Source organism: Psammomys obesus, unplaced genomic scaffold (assembly GCF_907164565.1).
Source record: "Psammomys obesus unplaced genomic scaffold, mPsaObe1.curated_primary_1811, whole genome shotgun sequence".
In the NCBI taxonomy this organism is placed as follows: domain Eukaryota; kingdom Metazoa; phylum Chordata; class Mammalia; order Rodentia; family Muridae; genus Psammomys; species Psammomys obesus.
Genome location: NW_026590222.1, coordinates 22,014 through 44,103, shown reverse-complemented (window position 1 = coordinate 44,103; position 22,090 = coordinate 22,014). Strand labels below are relative to the sequence as shown.

The 22,090-nt window shown below is 40.6% G+C and overlaps 1 pseudogene; it reads right to left on the bottom strand.

Moving 5' to 3' along the window:
* Positions 1–4,259: 4,259 nt before the first annotated feature.
* LOC129676361 (calcineurin subunit B type 1-like) lies at positions 4,260–4,897 on the bottom strand (annotated as a pseudogene).
* Between the last annotated feature and the right edge of the window lie 17,193 nt (positions 4,898–22,090).

Sequence of the window (22,090 nt, the reverse complement as noted above, 5' to 3'; positions counted from 1 at the left end):
GTGACCTTGGTAAGGTCCCCCACCTCCATTTTCCCGTCAGCGACCTTCGTAAGGTTAACCACCTCCATTTTCCTGTCAGCGACCTTCGTAAGGTCCCCACCACCTCCATTTCCCTGTCAGCGACCTTCGTAAGGTCCCCACCACCTCCATTTCCCTGTCAGCGACCTTGGTAAGGTCCCCCACCTCCATATCCCTGTCAGTGACCTTGGTAAGGTCCCCACCACCTCCATTTCTCTGTCTGCGGCCTCTGGTAAAGCCAACGACATTTGCCTCACAGCTAAAATGGTGACCGGGACTCCCTCGAAGGGGCTCACTCCGTCCCTCCTCACACTCCTTCTCCTCTTCTTACACTCCTCCTCCCCTTCTCACATTTGTCTCCTCCTTGCCCCTGAAACAACCCTCCTTGGGTGACAGGACTTACCGTTCTCTGGAAGCGTCTTAAGCAAAATGAACACTTGGTCAAATGAGAGAAAAGCCGGTATGAGCCAGCCTCCTTGCTGAGTGGCTGAATGGAGTGCGCATGCGTGCTTGGTGTTTTCCGCGCATACTTGGTTTCGCTATGTGACTGGGGGTACGTGAGCTCTAGCAGGGCAGTAACTAGCCTAAGCTTTTCTGGTTTTCCCTTCATAACCCTCCCATGACCTGCTGGGATGCTGGATATTTGAGACCTCCTACTTTCTAGTTTATTAAATTTATAGCAGGGTTGCCCTCCAGAGGCCCAGAATTCTCATCCCAGAATATAGCAGATGTTTTTTTGTTTAGTTTTGTTTGTGTGTTTTTTTCCTGGCCTGTACAAACACAGACACATACATATAAATAAATAAAAATAAGTATGAAATACATTTTAGTATTTTAAAAAAAATACAAGGAAATGAGTCAAATATGAAAAGCTCCTCCCTTCCAAACCAGCGCTTTGTCAATTTTCATTGAAATATTTATGTACTGTCTAACACTTCTCTGGATCTTCTACGCTGCACCTGTCTCACCAATGTTGGTTTGTTATTCCCCCTTCAGACATATAAAGTGTGTTGGTATAATGTTCTTGTGGAATGCATACAATATACCCTTGTTCATTCAAATTCTGATTTCTCTACCCCAGTACCTGGTATCAATCCAGATATTGCATTGTGATGCTTGTTCTAAGCATTTGCCTGTGTCAAGTGTGGGTAAACATTGTACCACTTGTTCCCTGTATTGCCAATAAAAACTAGCCAATGCTGAGGAATGGAGAAAAAAGATTGGGACATCCTGGTCCCAAGGGGGAGGAGAAAGAAGGAGTGGGAGGAGAGATCTGAGAGGAGAAACAGCAGGAGAAATCAACTGAACCTAAAATATGATTAAAGCAAGCATAATGTGGGAAATCTGAATGGGAAGAAGCTATGCAGGCTTGGAGTCTTAGGATGGAGTGATAATTGTCCAGCTTTGTGCTCTAGGTTAATGAAATTAGTCCTAGTCTCTGTGTGGTAATTTGGGTATAGAGCTTGTTTAGAATAGCTGCTGTTTAACTAAAAGATAAATCAATATTAAATATTAATAATCATCAACACAAATGGTTCCTCAATGAGCCTATCTTTAACAATAAGGTGACTTCCCAAGAGGCCTGTCTTCCTTGTTTATAAGAAGGCTCCTCAAGAGGCCTAGTCTTATGCAGAACATGGCTCCCAAAAGCCCTATCCTTCTTAGTCCCCAAGAGGCCTGTTCTTCTCAAGTAGAACTGAATTCAGTGTAAGGACATGCCTCATAGGAGTGTTAGAAGGACTCAGTCAGTTTTGGTGTCTGCAAACACTAGAGTCAACCAAAGTTATCCAGGCTCAGTGAAAGGCATGACATTCTGTAACTTCTTCACTAGAAAACTTTCCTGAATCCTCCCAGTCAGAAAGAAATGTGGTTGAATTCTGTTTGCATGAGGTTTTTCTTGCCTCAAAAATGTGATAAATCCAGGTGAAAAAAATCCAGACCATGACAGTAATCGGGCAACTAAGATTAAAAGAGTCCTTTCTTTGAGCCCACCTCAAAGTGTCTTGGTGCTGAAGCTCAGGTACACCAGTATTTTGAAAGGCAAAAAAAAAAAAAATCACAATTTTATCAGTGTTAGATGTGTTAGATCTTTCTACATTTCTTTTGACAAAACATAGAAATTATTTCAGACTCAGCATGACACTAATTTAGTCTTTTTTAAATATTAATTACAGTTTATTAAAGTTGTATCTCAGCTGTATCCTGCTCCCTCATTCCCTCCCAATCCCACCCTCCCTCCCTCATCTTCTCCCTACCTTTTTCCAAGTCACTGATAGGGGAGGACCTCCTCTCATTTCATCTGACTCTAGCTTATCTGGTCTCATCAAGCTTGGCTGCAAAGTCTTCCTCTGTGTGCTAGCAGGGCTGCTCTCCCTCTGGTGTGTGGGGGGATCAAAGAGCCAGCCATTGAGTTCCTACAGAATAATTGGCTGGCTAGTGAAATCCAGGAATTTACCTGTCTTCATCTTCACTCTTTTATGCTTTCCCACCCTTGAATGACAGACATGCAGTACCACACTGGGTTATTTCACAGGGATTCTTGTGATCCAATTCAGGTCTCTTGCTTGTATGGCAAGGACTTAACTGATTAAGTCTATTCCCTGATCCTACTTTTGAGTTTTTAAGTTTATTTTGTAGAGTTTTAACTTTGTTTCTCTCTCTCTCTCTCTCTCTCTCTCTCTCTCTCTCTCTCTCTCAGTGTGTGTCCATCCATGATTATATTTTGTTAGTAAGATTTATACTTGTTGAATAAAATAAATTAATAAATTTGAATTTCTTCAATATTTCATTCTGAAACTGCAATGCTGGAACTACTTGGTCCTAGATGTTGTATGGAATGCTTCCATGAAAATGGTTGGGCCTGATGTTTTCCTGTGGAATAGAGACCTGATAGCTCTCTTGACTTTTTTTCTAACATTTTGTCTCTAAATAAATTTCAGTTAACTCTCATTTCCTACACTATTTTACATTACATTTAGTTTTGAAAATTTTTGTGGAAATGTAATAAATGAACAGTGTAATATAATAAAATATTTTGCCTGCCTAAGTGAACAAAAAACAGTGTGCTATATTATAATGACATCTCCTTTAATTTGTTAAATTTTTTTATTTTTAGTTTTTGAGCAAGTCATTGTTGTATAAAGAGGCTAGGTATTGGTATGGGGAGCTCTTCTAAGGGCTCAAACTATGAGTCAGAACAAACGAGTTGGCAAGTACTGAACTCTTGAGCTATATACCTGAGCACTTTCAAATGTTTTTTTAATGAATGATCTCACTTAGCTATGTCCTTTGGACTTCAATTTGCTCTGTAAACATGGCAGGTCTCAAATACAGGTTGTTCCTTCTTCAGCCTCTTGATAAGCTGAGGTTGCAGGCTTGTACCACAAAAATCAATGTTTTTGTCTTTTTTTAGGACAAGGTGTCCATATTTGCTCCTTGATATCCTTGGCTCTGGTGTCTTCCTGCCTCAGTCTGCAGCTGGACTGCTAGGCTTAGAGATGTGAGCTACCACACCCAGTCTTATTGTATATAGTTTCAAATATTTTATTTTCTTACCCACATCCAATGTTTTATTGTTTTACCCATAAAGTATTGTGTTCTCTGAAGATGTCACAACAAGACATGTATTATGCAGAGGAAAATGTAAACATTCAACATAAACCATGCCTTCTCCACCTCCCTCTCACCAACTAAACAAAGAAGGTTTCTAGTAAGGACACAGTTTTCACTATTTTTTTTTCATGAACACCAGCCATGATATGCACAAGCAAAAGATATAGGAAGCTTTTGCCAAAATTTTGTAACAAATAACTATATACAAAAAATTCAGAAAAGACTAGTTTCCTCTTGAAGCAGAGCACATAGCAACTTAGACTGGGACAGATGAAAACATTGGCTGGGATTGTAAGCTGCTTGCTGATCTAGAGAGAGAAAGAACTTACAGGCAGTGGAGATTTTCATTTTGGGTATTAACATTTGCAAAGTTTGGCAACATCATCTTTTAAATTTATGCAAACTATGTAAACAAGAGGTACATTTAAAAGTGATCTACATGCAAAACGCCATGACATGCAAAGACAGTAAGCACTTGGATTTTTCTTTCACAGACAGAGCCCATGATGTGCAGCACTCAGCTGAAGGAACAGTTAAGGAAGAGCAACGGTAGGCAGTTTTGCTCAACTTAATATACTTTCACCTTGATTCAACCTGCCATTTACCATTCATCATTATAAAACCAATTTTTATCGAAAAACTCTAAAGAGAAGACTGTTACATAAACGTAACCAGAATTTTTTACTTCTGGCCAATAGTACTATTGCAGAAAAGAGAAGGGATAATGTTAAGTTGTAGAACACATTTACCACCATCTTTTTGTGGATATCCAAACCACCTACAACAGCACAGCCTTTGTCAAAGTATGTTCTTCCATCTCCGTCCTTATTTGCATTTATAATTATTTTGTCTACAATCTGCTGTAACTGTGTATCTTTCAGATTGTTCCCAACCGTCATCTTCAACACCTGGAAAAGTTTCCCATTGGAAATATAGCCATAGCCATCTTTATGCATGTCATAGATAACAGAAAGCAACCCTCAACTTTGGTTCCTTATCGCCTTTGAAACAGAACTGAGAAACTCCTTAAATGAATTTTCTGAAGTCTACTCCTCCATCTGCATACTTCTCTGTCTGTGTCAAATATGTTTATTACCCTCTGTACTAAAGGATTCTGATGTACCTCAGGCAGAGACATGAACTCTTCCAATCTCAAAGAACCAGAATTGTCCAAATCCAGTTTCTTGGATCTCTTTTCTAGCCTTTTAATTTCATCAGCATCAAAGTGTGAGCACATTTCCAAAGGTCAACTTGCCTCATTTCCCATCTTGCTTGGCAGGCACCACTGGTGTAGCCACAGCATCTTGCTGTCCTGAGCGAGAAGGGCAGGGTCCCTGTGGGAGATGCTACAACTGGAGGGAGGTTTGCAACCTCCCACTCATGGGCAGCCCTGACTTGCTACAGTGGCTTGTGCTAACTGCAACCTCAAAGGCACCTTGATTTTTTTCTTATTGTTGTTTTATTTTTTATGTTTATTTTTTATTATTAGTTACATTTTATTAACTCTGTATCCCAGCTGTACCCTGCTCCCTCATTCCCTCCCAAACACTCCCTCCCTCCCTCCCTCATCTCCTTTCTGCCCCTTTCCAAGTCCACTGATTGGGGAGGACCTCCTCCCCTTTCATCTGATCCTGTTTTATCAGGTATCCTCAGGAGTGGCTGTAAGTCCTCCTCTGTGGCCTAGTAGGACTGCTCCTCCCTTGGGGGGTGGAGAGGTCAAAGAGACTGCCATTGAGTTCCTCTCAGAAATAGTCCCTGTTCCCCTTACTATGGGAAACCAATTGGTTACTGAGCTACCATGGACTTCATCCGAACAGAAGTTCTAGGTTACATCCATACATGGTCCTTTGTGGATTTGTCAGTCTCAGAAAAAAATCCTGTGTCCAGATATACTTGGTCCTTATGGAGCTCCTAAACTTTCCAAGTCATACTAACTCCCCCTTCTTTCAAATGATTCCGTGCACTCTCCAGAAGGTTTGTTTATGAATCTTAGTATCTGCTTTGATACACTGCTAGGTAGAGTCTTTCAGGGGCTCTCTGCAGTAGGCTCCTGTCCTGTCAGTTGTTTTCTTCTACATCCAATGCTCCTCCCATTTATCTTTTGGCACAGGAGACAACTTCCTGAACAGAACACCAACAGCACAGGCAACAATCAATAAATGGGACATCTTGAAACTGAAAAGCTTCTGTAAAGCAAAAGACACTGTTGTCAGAACAAAACGACAGCCTACAGACTGGAAAAGGATCTTCACCAACCCTATATCTGACAGAGGGCTGAAATCCAGCATATATAAAAACTAAAGGAGTTAAAAAACAATAAATCAAGTAATCCAATTAAAAATGGGGTATGGAGCTAAACAGAGAATTCTCTGTAGAGGAATATAGAATGGCAGAGAAACACTTAAAGAACTGTTCAACATCCTTAGTCATCAGGGAGATGCAATTCAAATGACCTTACACCCATCAGAATGGCTAAGATGAATAACTCAAGTGACAACGCATGCTGGAGAGGTTGTGGAGAAAGGGGAACCCTCCTCCATTGCTGGTGGGAATGTAAACTGATACAACCACTTTGGAAGTCAATCTGATGCTTTCTCAGACAATTAGGAATAGTGTTTCCTCAAGATCCAGCTATACCACTCCTAGGCATATACCCAAAATTTGCTCAAGTACACAATAAGGACATTTGTTCAACCATGTTTGTAGCAGCTTTATTTGTAATAGCCAGAACCTGGAAACAACCCAGATGTCCCTCAACAGAAGAATGGATACAGAAATTGTGGTATTTTTACACAATGAAATACTGCTCAGCAATCAAAAATGAGGAAATCATGAAATTTGCAGGTAAATGGTGGGATCTAGAAAAGATTATTCTGAGTGAGGTATCCCACAAGGAGAAAGACACATATGGTATATACTCACTCATATGGTCTTATAAGATATGATAAACATAATGAAATATATACACCTAAAGCAGATAAACTAGAAAGAGGACCTGGGGTAAGATGATCAATCCTTACTTGTTTTTTTTTTTTTAATTTGTAGTTACTTTCTATTCTGATCTTTGTTATGTCATCTTTTTGTGTTGCGTACTAACTTTTAATTTTGCACTGCTGTCTTGTACACTTTTTTCGTATTTTCCCTTTTAGAATGATAAGAGTTTCTCCCTGTGTACCACTGAGCCAAATCCCTGGGGTTCTAATAGGCAGTGTTTTCACTACCAAATTTTCTTTGGTGAGTTCTGTGATTCATGAGTTCTCTAATGGGCTGACAGCAATTCAAATATACATTATTTCTAAAAATAAACCAGTTTTTTTAAAATCTTTTCTAATAGTATCTGTCCTCTGAATAAAACCTCTGAATTGAAGGGTATCATTTACACAAATCTATGTTTATTTTTTCAAAAATCCATGCATGCTTGGTTAAAAAATGATATTCTAATTTAACACAGAAGAATTCTAGATATGTGCATTAAATTGAACTTATTGATTAGCATTCAGTCTTTTGCTTAATTTGCTGGTACATGGCTCTGTGGCTGCAAAGTAATTCAAGAGTGGCCAGATATATGTAAAAAGTCTTATATCCTAATAGTGTATTAAGAAATTCTTTCTTTTTTAACTATCAAATTTACACCCACAAATAGACAATCCTACCTACGCACAAGACAGAGTCTCACTATGCAGTCTTGACTCTCCTGGAACTCTCTCTGTAAACCAGGCTGGCTTCAAACTCACAGACATCTGCATGCCTCTGCCTGCTGAGTGCTGGGATTAAAGTTGTGCACCATTGCCCCTCGCAATGTTTTGAAAGTATAAATTTCAGCATGTATGGTCACTTGAGTTTTTGATCTTAGCCATTCTGATGGGGGTAAGGTGAAATCTTAGGGTCGTTTTGATTTGCATTTCCTTTATGACTAAGGACATTGAACATTTCTTTAAGTGTTTCTCTGCCATCCGATATTCCTCTATTGAGAATTCTCTGTTTACCTCTGTACTCCATTTTTTAATTGCGTTACTAGATTTGTTGCTGTTTAACTTCTTGAGTTCTTTATATATACTGGATATTAGTCCCCTGTCAGATATAGGTTTGGTGAAGATCCTTCCCTAATCTGTAGGCTGGTGGGAATGTAAACTTGTACAACCACTCTGGAAATCAATCTGGCGCTTCCTCAGACAACTAGGAATAGCGTTTCCTCAAGATCCAGCTATACCACTCGTAGGTATATACCCAAAAGAGGCTCAAGTAAACAATAAGGACATTTGCTCAACCATGTTAGTAGCAGCCTTATTTGTAAAAGCCAGATGCTGGAAACAGCCCAGATGCCTCTCAGTGGAAGAATGGGTACAGAAATTGTGGTACATCTACACAATGAAATATTACTTAGCAATAAAAAAAACAAGGAAATCATGAAATTTACAAATAAATGGTGTGATCAGGATAAGATCACCCTGAGTGAGTTATCTCAGAAGCAGAAAGATGCACATGGTATATACTCACTCATATAGACATATAATATAGGATAAACCTACTAAAATCTGTACACCTAAAATAAACTAATCAAGAGGGAGGACTCTTGCTAAAATGCTCAATCGCTATCCAGAAAGGCAAAGAGGATAGACATCAGAAGAAGGAGAAAAGAGGGAAAAAGTCAGGAGCCTGACACAGAGGACCTCTGAAAGGCTCTGCCCTGCAGACTATCAATGCAGATGCTGAGACTTATGGGCAACCTTAGGGCAGATTGAAGGGAATCTTACAAAAGAAGTGAGAAACAGTAAGATCTGGAGAGGACAGGAACACCACAAGGAAAGCAACAGAACCAAAAAAATCTGAGCACAGAAGTCTTTCCTGAGACTGATACACCAACCAAGGACTATGCATAGGGATAAACTAAGACCCTTGCAAAGATTTAGCCCATGGCAGTTCAGTATCCAAGTGGGTTCCATTGTAATAAGAACAGGACTGTCTCTGACATGAACTGATTGGCCTGCTCTTTAATTACCTTCCCTTGAGGGGGAGGCAGCATTACCAGGCCACAGAAGAAGACAATGCAGCCACTCCTGATGAGAACTAATTGACTAGGATCAGTAGGAAGGAAAAGAAGACCTCCCCTATCAGTGGACTTGGGGAGGGGCATGCATGCAGAGGGTGGAGGAAGAAAGTGATTGGGACAGAAAGAGAGAGGGAACCACAGGGGGGATAAAAAGTGAATAAAATATAATTAATAAATAATTAAAAAAGCATTTATGAGATAAAAATAAAAAATATCTATAACAGATATTTTGCACTTTAAAAACATATTGAATAACTTTTCTTTATTTTATATTAATTACACTTTATTCATTTTGTATCCCCCCATAAGCCCCTCCCTCCTCCCCTCCCGATCCCACCCTTCCTCCCCTTTCTGCATGCATGCTCCTCCCCACGTCCACTAATAGGGGAGGTCCTCCTCTCCTTCCTTCTGATCTTAGTCTATCAGTTCTCATCAAAAGTGGCTGCATTGTCCTCTTCTGTGGCCTGGTAGGGCTGCTCCCCCCTCAGGGGGAGGTGATTAAAGAGCAGGCCAATCAGATTATGTCAGAGGCAATCCCTCTTCCCATTACTATGTAACCTACTTGGACACTGAACTGCCATGGGCTACATCTATGCAGGGGAACTAGGTTATCTCCATGAATAGTCCTTGGTTGGAGTATGAGTCTCTGGGAAGTTCCCTGTGTTCAAATTTTCTTGTTCTGTTGCTCTCCTTGTGGAGTTCCTGTCCTCTCCAGCTCTTACTATTTCCCACTTCTTACATAAAATTCCATTCACTCTGCCCGACAGTTGGCCATCAGGCTCAGCATCTGCTTTGATAGTCTGCAGGGCAGAGGCTTTCAGAGGACCTCTGTGGTAGGTTCCTAGTTTATTTCCTGTTTTCTTCTTCTGGCTTTCAGAGGCCCTCTGTAGCAGGTTTCTAGGTTGTTTCCTGTTTTCTTCTTCTTCTGATGTCCACCCTCTTTGCCTTTCAGGTGAGGATTGCACATTTTAGTTAGGGTCCTCTCTCTTGCTTGGTTTCTTTAGATGCATAGATTTTAGTTGGTTTGTCCTATGTTGTATGTCTATATGAGTGAGTATATACTGTGTGCATCTTTCTCCTTCTGGGACAGCTCACTCAGGATGATGTTTTCCTGATCCCACCATTTACCTGCAAATTTCATAATTTCCTTATTTTTCATTACTGAGTAATACTCCATTGTATAGATGTACCACAATTTCTGCATCCATTCTTCAGTTGAGGGTCATCTGGGTCGTTTCCAGCTTCTTGCTATTACAAATAAAGCTGCTACAAACATGGTTGAGCAAATGCCCTTTTTGTGTACTTGAGCCTCTTTTGGATATATGCCTAGGAGTGGTATGGCTGGATCTTGAGGAAGCTCAATTCCTAGTTGTCTGAGAAAGCGCCAGATTGATTTCCAGAATGGTTGTTCAGGTTTACATTCCCACCAGCAGTATAAGAGGGTTCCCCTTTCTCCACAAATTCTCCAGCATGTGTTGTCACTTGAGTTTTTCATCTTGGCCTTTCTGATGGGTGTAACGTGAAATCTCAAGGTCGTTTTGATTTGCATTTTCCTGATGGCTAATGAGGTTGAGCATTTCTTTAAGTGTTTCTCTGCCATTCCATATTCTTCTGTCGAGAATTCTCTGTTTAGCTCTGTTCCCCATTTTTTAATTGGATTACTTGGTTTGCTGCTTTTCAGCTTCTTTAGTTCTTTGCATATACTGGATATTAGCCCTCTGTCAGATAAAGGGTTAGTGAAGATTCTTTCCCAATCTGTAGGCAGTCGTTTTGTTTTGGTGATGGTGTCCTTTGCTTTACAGAAGCTTTTCAGTTTCATGAGGTCCCATTTATTGATTGTTGCTCTTAGAGCCTGTGCTGTTGGTGTTCTGTTCAGGAAGTTGTCTCCTGTGCCAATGAGTTCTAGGCTGTTCCCAAATTTTTCTTCTAACAGATTTAGAGTATCTGGTTTTATGTTGAAGTCTTTGATCCACTTGGACTTTACTTTTGTGCAGGGTGATAAATATGGATCTATTTTCGTTTTTCTGCATGTAGACATCCAGTTGGTCCAGCAACATTTGTTGAAGATGCTGTCTTTTTTCCATTGAATGGTTTTGGTTTCTTTGTCAAAAATCAAGTATTCATAGGTGTGTGGGTTTCTTTCTGGGTCTTCTATGCGGTTCCATTGATCCTCCTTTCTGTTTTTATGCCAATACCTTGCAGTTTTTATTACTATTGCTCTGTAGTACAACTTGAGATCGGGGATGGAGATACCTCCAGATGATCTGTTGTTGTACAGGATTGTTTTGGAGATTCTGGGTTTTTTGTTTCTCCATATGAAGCTGAGAATCTTTTTTTCAAGGTCTGTAAAGAATTGAGTTAGTATTTTGATGGGGATTGCATTGAATCTGTAGATTGCTTTTGGCATGATGGCCACTTTCACAATGTTAATCCTACCAATCCATGAGCACGGGAGATCTTTCCATCTTCTGAGATCTTCTCCAATTTCTTTCTTTAGAGACTTGAAGTTTTTCTCAAACAGGTCTTTCACTTGCTTGGTTAGTGTCACCCCAAGGTACTTTATGTTATTAGTGGCTATTGTGAAGGGTGTTGTTTCCCTAATTTCTTTCTCGGTCATTTTTTCTTTGGTATAGAGGAGGGCTTCTGATTTTTTTTTTTAATTGATTTTGTATCCTGCCACTTTGCTGAAGGTGTTTATCAGCTGGAGGAGTTCTCTGGTTGAATTTTTGGGGTTGCTCATGTATACTATCATATCATCTACAAATAGTGACACTTTGACCTCTTCCTTTCCGATTTGTATCCCCTTGATCTCCTTTAGTTGTCTTATTGCTCTGGCTAGGACTTCAAGAACTTTGTCATTCAACCAAAGACCATGTATGGATATAACCTAGAACCTCTGCTCAGATGTAGCCTGTGGTAGCTCAGTAACCAATTGGTTTCCCATAGTGAGGGGAACAAGGACTATTTCTAACAGGAACTCAATGACTGGCTCTTTGACCTCCCCACCCCCCAAGGGAGGAGCAGTCCTGTTAGACCACAGAGGAGGGCTTTGTAGCCAGTCCTGAAGATACCTGATAAAACAGGATCGGATGAATGGGGAGGAGGTCCCCCCTATCAGTGGACTTGGAAAGGGGCACAGTGGAGATGAGGGAGGGAGGGTGGGATTGGGAGGGAATGAGGGAGCAGGACATGGCTGGGATACAGAGTTAATAAAATGTAACTGATAAGAAAAAAAAATAAAATTAAATAAAAAAAAAGAAATGTGAAAAGTCCTTAGTCAATAGGAAAATGCAAATCAAAACAACCCTGAGATTTCACCTTATACCCATCAGAATGGCCAAGATGAAAAACTCAAGTGACAACACATGCTGGAGAGGTTATGGAGAAAGGGGAACCTTCCCTCACTGCTTGTGGGAATGTAAACTTATACAATCACTCTGGAAATCAGTCTGGTGCTTTCTCAGAAAACTAGGAATAGCGCTTCCTCAAGTTCCAGCTATAACACTCCTAGGCATATATCCTAAAAGAGGCTCAAGTACACAATAATGACATTTGCTCAACTATGTTTGTAGCAGCTTTATTTGTAATAGCCAGTAGATGAAAACAGTCCCGATGCCCCTCAACTGAAGAATGGATGCAGAAAGTGTGGTACATCTACACAATGGAATATTACTCTGCAATGAAAAATAAGGAAATCTTGAAATTTTTGGGTAAATGGTGGGAACTGGAAAGGATCATCCTGAATGAGCTGTCCCAGAAGCAGAAAGACACATGGTATATACTCCCTCGTATAGACATTTAACATAAGATAAACCTACATATTCTGTACATCTAAAGAAACTAATTAAGCGAGAAGACCCTGACTAAAATGTTCAATTCCCATCCCGAATGGCAAAGAGAATGGTCATCAGAAGTAGAAAAAGGAAATAACCTAGAAACCTGCTACAGGCGGCCTCTGAAAGGCTCTGTCCTGTAGACTATCAAAGCAGATGCTGAGACTAATGGCTAACTGTTGGGCAGAGTGCATGGAATCTTTTGTAAGAAGTGGGAAATAGTAAGATCTGGAGAGGACAGGAACCCCACAAGGAGAGCAACAGAACCAGAAAATTTGAATACAGGGGTCTTCCCAGAATCTCATACTCCAACCAAGTACCATGCAAGGAGATAACCTAGAACCTCTGCATAGATGAAGCCCAGGGCAGTTTAGTGTCCAAGTAGGTTACATAGTAATGGGAAGAGGGACTGCCTTTGACATAATCTGATTGGCCTGCTCTTTGATCAACTTCCCTTGAAAGGGGAGCAGCCTTACCAGGCCACAGAAGATGACAATGCAGCCACTCCTGATGTGATCTGATAGACTAAGTTCAGAAGGAAGGAGAGGAGGACCTCCCTTATCAGTGGACTTGGGGAAGGACATGCATGAAGAAGGGGAAGAGAGGGTAGGACTGGGAGGGGAGGAAGGAGGAGCTTATGGGGGAATACAAAGTAAATAAAGTGTAATTAATAAAATAAAATTTAAAACATGAAAAATTTCCCCTTGTCTTATGATTCTTCATTTTTCTCCAATAACTAGGGAATTTTAATTCTGTTCCTAGTCTGTATTTGTCTCAGCAGATTTTCACTAGGCTGACAGACTCCATCGAGGGATTAGTGCTAAGATCTGCACGTCCTGAAAGCTGATATAAACCAGTCCACCCAACAAGATTGCTTCCTGTCTTTCAACTGTATCACTAATCTCAGAAGCTTCTCATAAATTCCCCATTGTCCAGCTTTGAATAGTATTTCAGCCCTCCTGGGCTGCAATAACAACATTCTAATGTCAGCTAGACATACTATGTCAAATTGGGCTCCCTCCCATAAGGAATAAATGGGTTCCCATTGTGACAATTGACATATCAAAATGGGCCCTTTATCCTCTTCTTTCTGGTTTTACTTTGTGCCCCTTGCATGTTAAATATAATGTAATCCCTTATGTAATGGACCAAAAACTATATAACCAAAGATTTGATTCAGGTACATAAAGACAGGGAAGATTGTTGAGTCCTGTTCTTTTTGGCATAATTAGAGCCATTTCTGTTTCAGGCCTAACAACCATATTTTCTCAGCTTGTGCTGATATAGAGAAAAGCTCTCTGTGCAAGGTCAGGATGACCAAAAACTATGTTTATATTCAACATTTTCTGTGGCTTTGCTACTCCTAGAAATTCCCCTATCATAAAAACTGCTGGCCTTCAATATGAATTCCACATTTGAAAGACTAAGTTAAAGTTTGTTGATTATTAATATTTAATATTAAATTATCTTTTAGTTAAACAGTGGTAATTCCTAAACCAGCTGCATACCCCTTCACCACACATAGAATAGGATTTATTTATTTAACCTAGAGCACAATGCTGGGCAATAATTACTCTATCATAAACCTCCAAGCATGCATAGCTTCCTGGCATTCAGATTTCCTACATTATACTTGTTTTTTAGCCATATCCTAGTCCTGGTTCTCTCCTGATATTTTCAGGTCCTCTCCTCTTAAACCTCTCCTCCTTCTTCTTCTTTCTCCTTTCCACTTGGCCAAGATGTCCCACCCTATTCTCTCCATTGCTCAGCATTAGCTGGTTGTTTCTAGTGGCAATACAGAGAACAAATGGTATCATGTTTACACAAACTTGAGACAGGTGATGCTTAGAATAAATATCAAATTGCAATTTCTGAATTTAAACCAGCTAGTGGCTTAGAGAAATCAGCATTTGCATGAACAAGGGTTAAAAGTATACATTACACAAGAACATTATACAAACAATCAGCTAGAACTGCTTTGTCAATTTAACAAAAATAACTTAAGGAGACTATCCTGTTGAGCTAAATGTGGTTTTTGCCTTTATAAGGTAACACTTAAAAACATGTAATATCACAGTTTGGTTCCTGAGTCCACTTTGTCCCTGACTATGGTCATTCTTAGGGTGTTATGTTCAATAAACTGTATATATCTCACTGAGATTGGTGTCTGAATGTTTTGTGAGACTTCCTCTGGACACTATCACCTTGAATATCACTAAAATGGGAAAATAGATTAGATAGCAGAAGCAGATGAAGAGAGGGACCTGGATAGAAGAGGGTTATGGGAAGGAAATGAGAGGGGAGGATTTGATGTGTGGATAGTGGAGAGGGGATGAGAGAAGGCTTTGGGAGAAAAGGAAACTGGGTAGGTCATCTTTGAGACAAGCTGGAGGCCTTCAGGTGTGCTCCAGGGAGTATATGGGGATGACTGTAGTTGAGTCTCTAGCCATGGAGCACATGGAAACCAAGGAGGCAGGCCATCTTCTATCCAGGCAGAACTTAGAGTGGTGGGAGGTAAACACCAAACCACCTTAAAAATCTTTGATCCCAAAATCACCCTGCTTAAAAGATGTACATACTTAAATATAGAATAGAGACTGAGGAAATATCCAACCAATGCCTCTTTTTTTTTTAATTTTATTTTTCTTTTTAGTTACATTTTGTTAACTCTGTGTCCCAGCTGTATCCCGCTCCCTCATTCCCTCCCCAACCCCGCACTCCCTCCGTGGTCTCCTCCCTGCCCCTTTCCAAGTCTACTGATAGGGGAGGACCTCCTCCCCTTTCATTTGACCCTGTTTTATCAGGTACCTTCAGGGCTGGCTGCAAAGTCCTCCTCTGTAGCCTAACAGACTGCTCCTCCCCTGGGGGGGGGGCGTCAAACAGCCTGCCCTTGAGATCCTGTTAGAAATAGTCCGTGTTCCCCTTACTTTGGAAAACTACTTGGTTACTGAGCTACCACGGGCCACATCCGAGCCGAAGTTCTAGGTTATATCCATAGACGGTCCTTGGTTGAGTGTCAGTCTCAGAAAATACCTCTTTTAACCTGAGACTGCCCATGGGAAAGAGCCAACCTCCGACACCATTAACAATACTCTGTGATGGGTATAGACATGAGCCTAGAATAACTGTCCTCTGAGAGGCCCCACCCAGCAGCTGACTGAATCAGATGATGAGATTCATAGCCAAGCATTAAGCAGAGCTCAGCAAGTCCTGTGAAAAAGTAGAGGGAATGATAGAAGGATCCGGAGGGGACAAGAATGACACAAGAAGACCAAGTGAGTCAACTAACCTAGATGCATGAGTGTTTACAGAGATGTATGCACCAACCAAAGAGCTTGCATGGATTGGACCAAGGCTTCCTACACATATGTAACTGATGAGCAGCTTAATCTTCATGTAGGTATCCTAGCAAGTTAAGTAGGTGCTGTCTGTGATCACTTCCTTCTAATGGGGCTGCCTTGCCTGGCTTCAGTGGAGGAGGATGAGCTCAGTCCTAATGAGACTTGATGTCCCAGGGTGGGTTAGTCAGGGACTTCCCTTTTCTGAGGGGAAAGGGAGGGGGATAGGTGGAAGTGGGTAGTAGTGTTGGACTGGGAAGAGATAGGGGCCTATGATCCAGATGTCAAGTGAGCCACAAGGATGATTCTGGACTATTACCTCACACCTAAAGGAACAGTTTACCAGAGCCACAAGCAGGTGATTCACTCATTTATGTTGGCCCTAGATTGTCTTTTCCCCTGTCTAGGAAGAGATTTTCTTTAAAAATTAGGCACCACCATCACTTTAAGTCCTCAACAAATTATAATTTCCTATGCTCCTGCCTACCAATTCAGCTGAAGTACCCCTCTCTCTGAAGATTACTTCACGGCTGCTCCAGATTCCAAAGAACAAAGAAATCCAGATCTAAGGATTCTGGTCCAGGACTTGCAACAACAGTGTCTTAAGGTCTGGGCTGAGACAAATCATCCACTCTTGGAAGTGCACCACCCACCAGTCATGGTAAATCTCTTGACTATAGCCACAACTGTAAAGGTCCAGCATCATACCATGGACAAAAGGCTTGACTGCGAAGTGCTCACTATTGAAGAGGATATTAGAAGCTGACATTCTTAACCCATGCCACTTGTCTTGGAATACACCTGTTCTTTCTGTCTGTAAAAGAAAGAAATTTCATTACCAGACAGTTCAGGAACTCCAGCCGGTAACTAAACAGACAGAAATCATTCATCCCACTGTTCTAAATCTTTACACTTTGTTCAGTCCCCTATTACCAGACCATCAGGTTCTTAAAAATCCAGTGTCTCCAGTTACCAAAGAAAACAGCTCTGCCCCAGTGTCTAAAACAAACAAACAAACAAAAACAAAAACAAAAAATAAACACAAAATCTTAGTTGGATTGCCTCCTATTGTTGCAGTGATCAAGTGCTCTTGGAGACCTAGGATGATAGAGGCCTATTCCCATCTTCATCATGGTTGGGAGGATCAATGCTTTCCTTGGTGTTATGGCTGTTCTTGGATGTTAACTTGACTATATATGGAATTAACTAAAACCCAAATATTGGGCACACCTTTGAGGGAAGTTTTATTAATTGAATTATTTGAAGTGTAAAGACCACTTCTTACCTGGATCTCTGAGTTGAAAAGATAGACCTTTAATCCAGAACTTTTGAGGTAAGAAAATAAACCCTTAAGCTGGGACACACCTTCTTTTGGCAGCCTATATAAAGGACATGAAAGAAGTAGAACTTGTTCTTGCTGGCAAGTTCATTCCTTCATGGCATTAAATCCCACTTCTTCAGGATTCTGGTGTATACTTAAGACAGGCTGAGATGTCCAGCCTTGTTGATTGAACAATCACAGGTTTTTGGGATCTTGCATAAGAAGACAACCACTGTTGGACTAGGTGGACCATAGTTTTGAAGCCATTCTAATAAATACCATATATATACATATGTCTGTCTGTGTGTGTGTGTACATAAATGTGTATGTGTATATATATATATATATATGTGTGTGTGTGTATGAATATATATATATATATATATATATTTGAATTTGAAGAACGAAAAAAAGAATATTCTTTTTTTCGTTCTTCAAATTCTATTCCTCTAGGGAACACTAATTATTAGAAATTTCGGTACCAGAAGAGGGTCTAGAGCCACAGAAATATAAGGATGCATATTTAAGTATCTGGAATAGGCTTTCCAATTTGACAGCACACTACAGCACACTACAGTTCCCGAAGCCTCTCCTTTGAGCCCAGAGAGCACTGAAAGCCTATAGTGTGAATCATTTTACAAGCTTAAGGTGACAAATGCATTTGATTATTCTGATTCACCAATGGTGAGGCAAATACGATTCAGTGATTCTGTATGTTAAACATTTGACAATATTGAAAAATTCAAGAAAAAGATCATGTTGGTTGGTTGCTACTCACATCTATGGATTAATTGGCAAAGAAAAGCATAAGCTCCATGGTAAAATTAAAGAATTTCTAGCATCTTACAATATAGTGAAGGACAACGATGAATTGTGTTTGCTACATTGTTGCTTCTTTTTCTACCATTTAATTCCCCAATTTTCACCTGTAATACTACATAGGAGAGAAAACAGGATAGAAGGGAAAGAGGAATTAGGAAAATCCCTGAATCTAACTTGTTTCTTTTGTTTCTTCTTTGAACAAGGCTAACAAATTGAAAACAACCTTCACCCTGACCAACAACGAAGAACTGACACTCTACCTTATGCAAAAACTGACACTCCACCTCATGTCCCTAGTATTTATGTACTCTCTGGAAATTCCCAGAACTCCAAATGTCACACAATATCAGAAACTATCTGCAGCTGGCAAAACAATGCCTCTGCTAGAGCACAAGGCAAATCATAGTCACCTGCTACAGACAGTTTGAAGCAGCCCCACATCCCTACACCTGGGATTAAAACAAAAACACATTCTTATAAAATTTCTGTGCTTCTTAAAGAAAGCAAAATTCTAGAATTCTCACTCCAGGGAACTTAGTAAAATCATTGACCTCTTCCAGATACACAGAAACAGTCTAAAGATTACACTCTCTCTTTCTTAAATTCAAAGTAGATTCTTCTCTCATACAATATATCCCCACCAGTTTTCCCTTCCTTCACTTTTCCCAGCAACTCCCATCCTCTCCTCCTCCCTAGATCCATTCCCCCTCTATTTTCCTTCAGAAAGGAGCAGGCCTCCAAGAGACAACAACCAAACACAACAAAACAAGATACAATAAGACAATGAATATGCTCATATCAAGGCTAGACAATGCAACCCCATAAAAGGAAAAGAATTCCAAAGCAGGCAAAAGAGTCAGAGACACAGCCACTCCCACTGTTAAGAGACCTGCACTAACATTGAACACCAAGCTACCAACCATAACATATATGCACAGCACCCATTTCAGACCCATGCAGTACAGACCTTTCGCTTACCATTTCAATTCTGTGAGCCCATGTGAGCCCTGCTTATGTGATTTGATGGACCATGTTCTCTTGTTGTTCCCCATTCCTTCTGACTCCTATAGATATTGCTCACTCTCTTCCACTGGGTTCCCTGAGATCTGAGGGGAAAGACATGATAGAGACATCCAATTTATGATCTCTCCAACTAATGTTTGCCTGTAGGTCTCTACACCCTGCTGCTGGAAGAAACCTCTCAGATAATGAATGGACAAGTCATCTATCTATGTGTCTAGCTAAATATCGTTAGGAATAATTTTATTGCTATCTATCTATCTATCTATCTATCTATCTATCTATCTATCTATCTATCTATCTATCTACTTACTTAGTGATTTATTTGCCTCTTGTGTTTGGATCCACTCTGAGCTATCAAGTCTCCAATTCCTGGCCATCTGGATAGTATAGGGCATGGAATCCCTCTTGTGGCAGGGGCTTCAAGTTAAGCTTGTTGGAGGTTGTTGGAGGTTTACTGGCCCTTAAGATCTGGTTACAACTATGTTTGTTGTGTAAATCTACCTAAGAAATATCTGATTGGTTGACTAAACAGCCTATATCTGGGCAGGGCAGAATGGGGTGGGCATGGCTATGATTCCTGGGCTTTGGAGGACAGAGAGAATTAGGGAAGATAGATGGAGATGAAGAGAGGAAAAGGAAGATGGAAACCATATGGGGTCAGGAGGAAGGACTCCAATAATGGCATGAAAAGTTCCAGATGAAGGATAAAAGCAAGTATTCGTAAGATTATTGATGGCAGATTGGAGAAATAAGAAGAATGGCACTGAATGGGGGCTGGGAGATGGATGAGTTGATTCATATAGTGTAGGTAGGTATATCTGCCCGCTCCAAGGTAAAAAAAAAAAAAGACAATTATAAAATCCAGCAGGTATCTGTCTTATTAGTTGTGATATCAGGTTAGATAATACTACTGTGATAACCTTAGTGCTAATAATAAAGATTATATAGCCCACCACTTATTTGTTAATTTACAACAACATAAACTAGACATTGGTTGGTCCCTCCCACAAGTATTGCAACAACCAGTGCCCCTGTGCATCATGCAGGCAGATTGTACATTGAAGGTTTTGAGTCTGCGTTGGTGTCTGAGTTTCTCTTTCAGTCGCCTGCAGACTGACGTCCTGCACCAAAGAGACTAGAACATAGGGGCGAAGGCTCCATGCGGCTTGACCCCCTCTATGATGAAGAGCTGTGTGGAGGGGTCCTCTGCAGTGGGCCACCCACTGTTGCCCGGTTTTGGAGAGCAACCCTCTGCTGTACCATCAGCCTAGGTTGTTTGGAGGTCTCCATGAGACCCTCTTGACCAAAGACTCCACATACTGCCACCCCAGCCTGTCACTGTAAGCCTTGCCTGACCACGAAAGAAGGCTGTTTCAGACCCCATGCATTTCATTGTTTCTCATACATTCCAGAATATTCCCCTGTACTAGGTTTCCCCACCAACCGCTAAATATCCCCCAATTCCAGCTGTCCTTCACTTCACTCTCTCCCCCAACCTTCACCCCCCAAGCTGACCTCTCCTGCTCCTGTTCCCACCCACTCCCAGTCCATCTGCAAAATCTATTCCATTTCTTCTTCCCAGGGAGATCCATGTTTCCACCTATAGCTCTCCTCTTTGTCTAACCTCTATGGGACTATGGACTGTAGCTTTATTGTCAGTAACTTAACTGCTATCTCCACTCATAAGTGGATATATAGTGCATTTGTCTTTCTGGGTCTGGGTTACCTCATTCAAGATAATTTTTTCTAGTTGCCTACATTTGCTTACAAATTTCATGTTCTCATTTTCCACAGCTGAATGATACTTCGTTGTGTAAATTTACCATATTTATTTAATCCATTCTTTGCTTGGGAGATATCTAAGTTGTTTCCAGTTCCTGGCTATTATGTATAAAGCCACAGTGAACATAGTTGAGAAAGTTTCCTAGTGGTAGGATGGTGCGACCTTTATGTTTATATCCAAGTGTGGAAATGCTAGCTGGGTCTTGAGCTAGATTGTTTCCCATTTTTTTAGGAACCACCATATTGATTTTGATAGTGGTTGTACAAGTTTGCACTGTCACCATCAATGCAGGAGTATTCCCTTTGCTCCACATTCTTGCCAGTATGAGCTGTCACTTGTGTTAATTATTGTAGCCATTCTGAAAATATGTAAAACAGAATCTCGAAGTAGGGACAATCAAGTTCCCCTGAGATATGATCTTAAAGAAAATACCTAAGAGTTTTACTGTTAGCCTTTCTCCAGTCTTTCCACAGAGGGACCAATGGCCTTTCCCCAGGGTAACTGTTCACTGGAGAAAGGGAACAACAGAGCTCCTATGACCTATTGTATACTGGTTCTCAATTGACACTGATTCCAGGAGACCCCCCAAAACACTGTGGCTTCCAGTTAAAGTATGGGCTTATTGAGGTCAGGTTATTAATGTGGTTTTGGCTGAAGTCTGACTCTTAGTATGTCCAATGGGCCCCTGAACTCAGCCCATGGCTATTTTCCAAATCTCAACATATGTAATTGGGATGGCTATATGTCCTGACCCATGGGAGTTCAATGGGTTCCTAAAGAGGGGGGTGGAAAGAATGAGGTAGAACAAGAGGCACAAGGAATGAGACCAAGTCTATTTGTCTGATCAAAGCCTTGTTTTATTAGAAATTTTTACCCAACTTATATAGGGAGAAGGCAGGAAAAAGGGGAAGGCTAAATTACTGTTGCAGGAGCTAGGAAGAGTGCTTTCATGCCTTGAATATTGCACCTGCAAGATACCATAAGGATGTTTTCTTAAGATATCTCACGGATGCTCTAAAGCTAACAGACAGATGTCCTCACAAATCTATCACCCATGATTTAGGGTCCTAGGTAACTCTTTCACTAAATAGCTTTAGGTCTCCACTAAATGACTTTTGCTCACTATTTGGCTTTGGCTTCAGTAAATAGCTTTGTCTCCACTAAATAGCTTTGGCTCACCATTTGGCTTTGGCTTCAGTAAATAGCTTTGGTTCCCGGCAGCCCCGGCAGCTATATATGTGTGTATATATATATATATATATATATATATATATATATATATATATATAT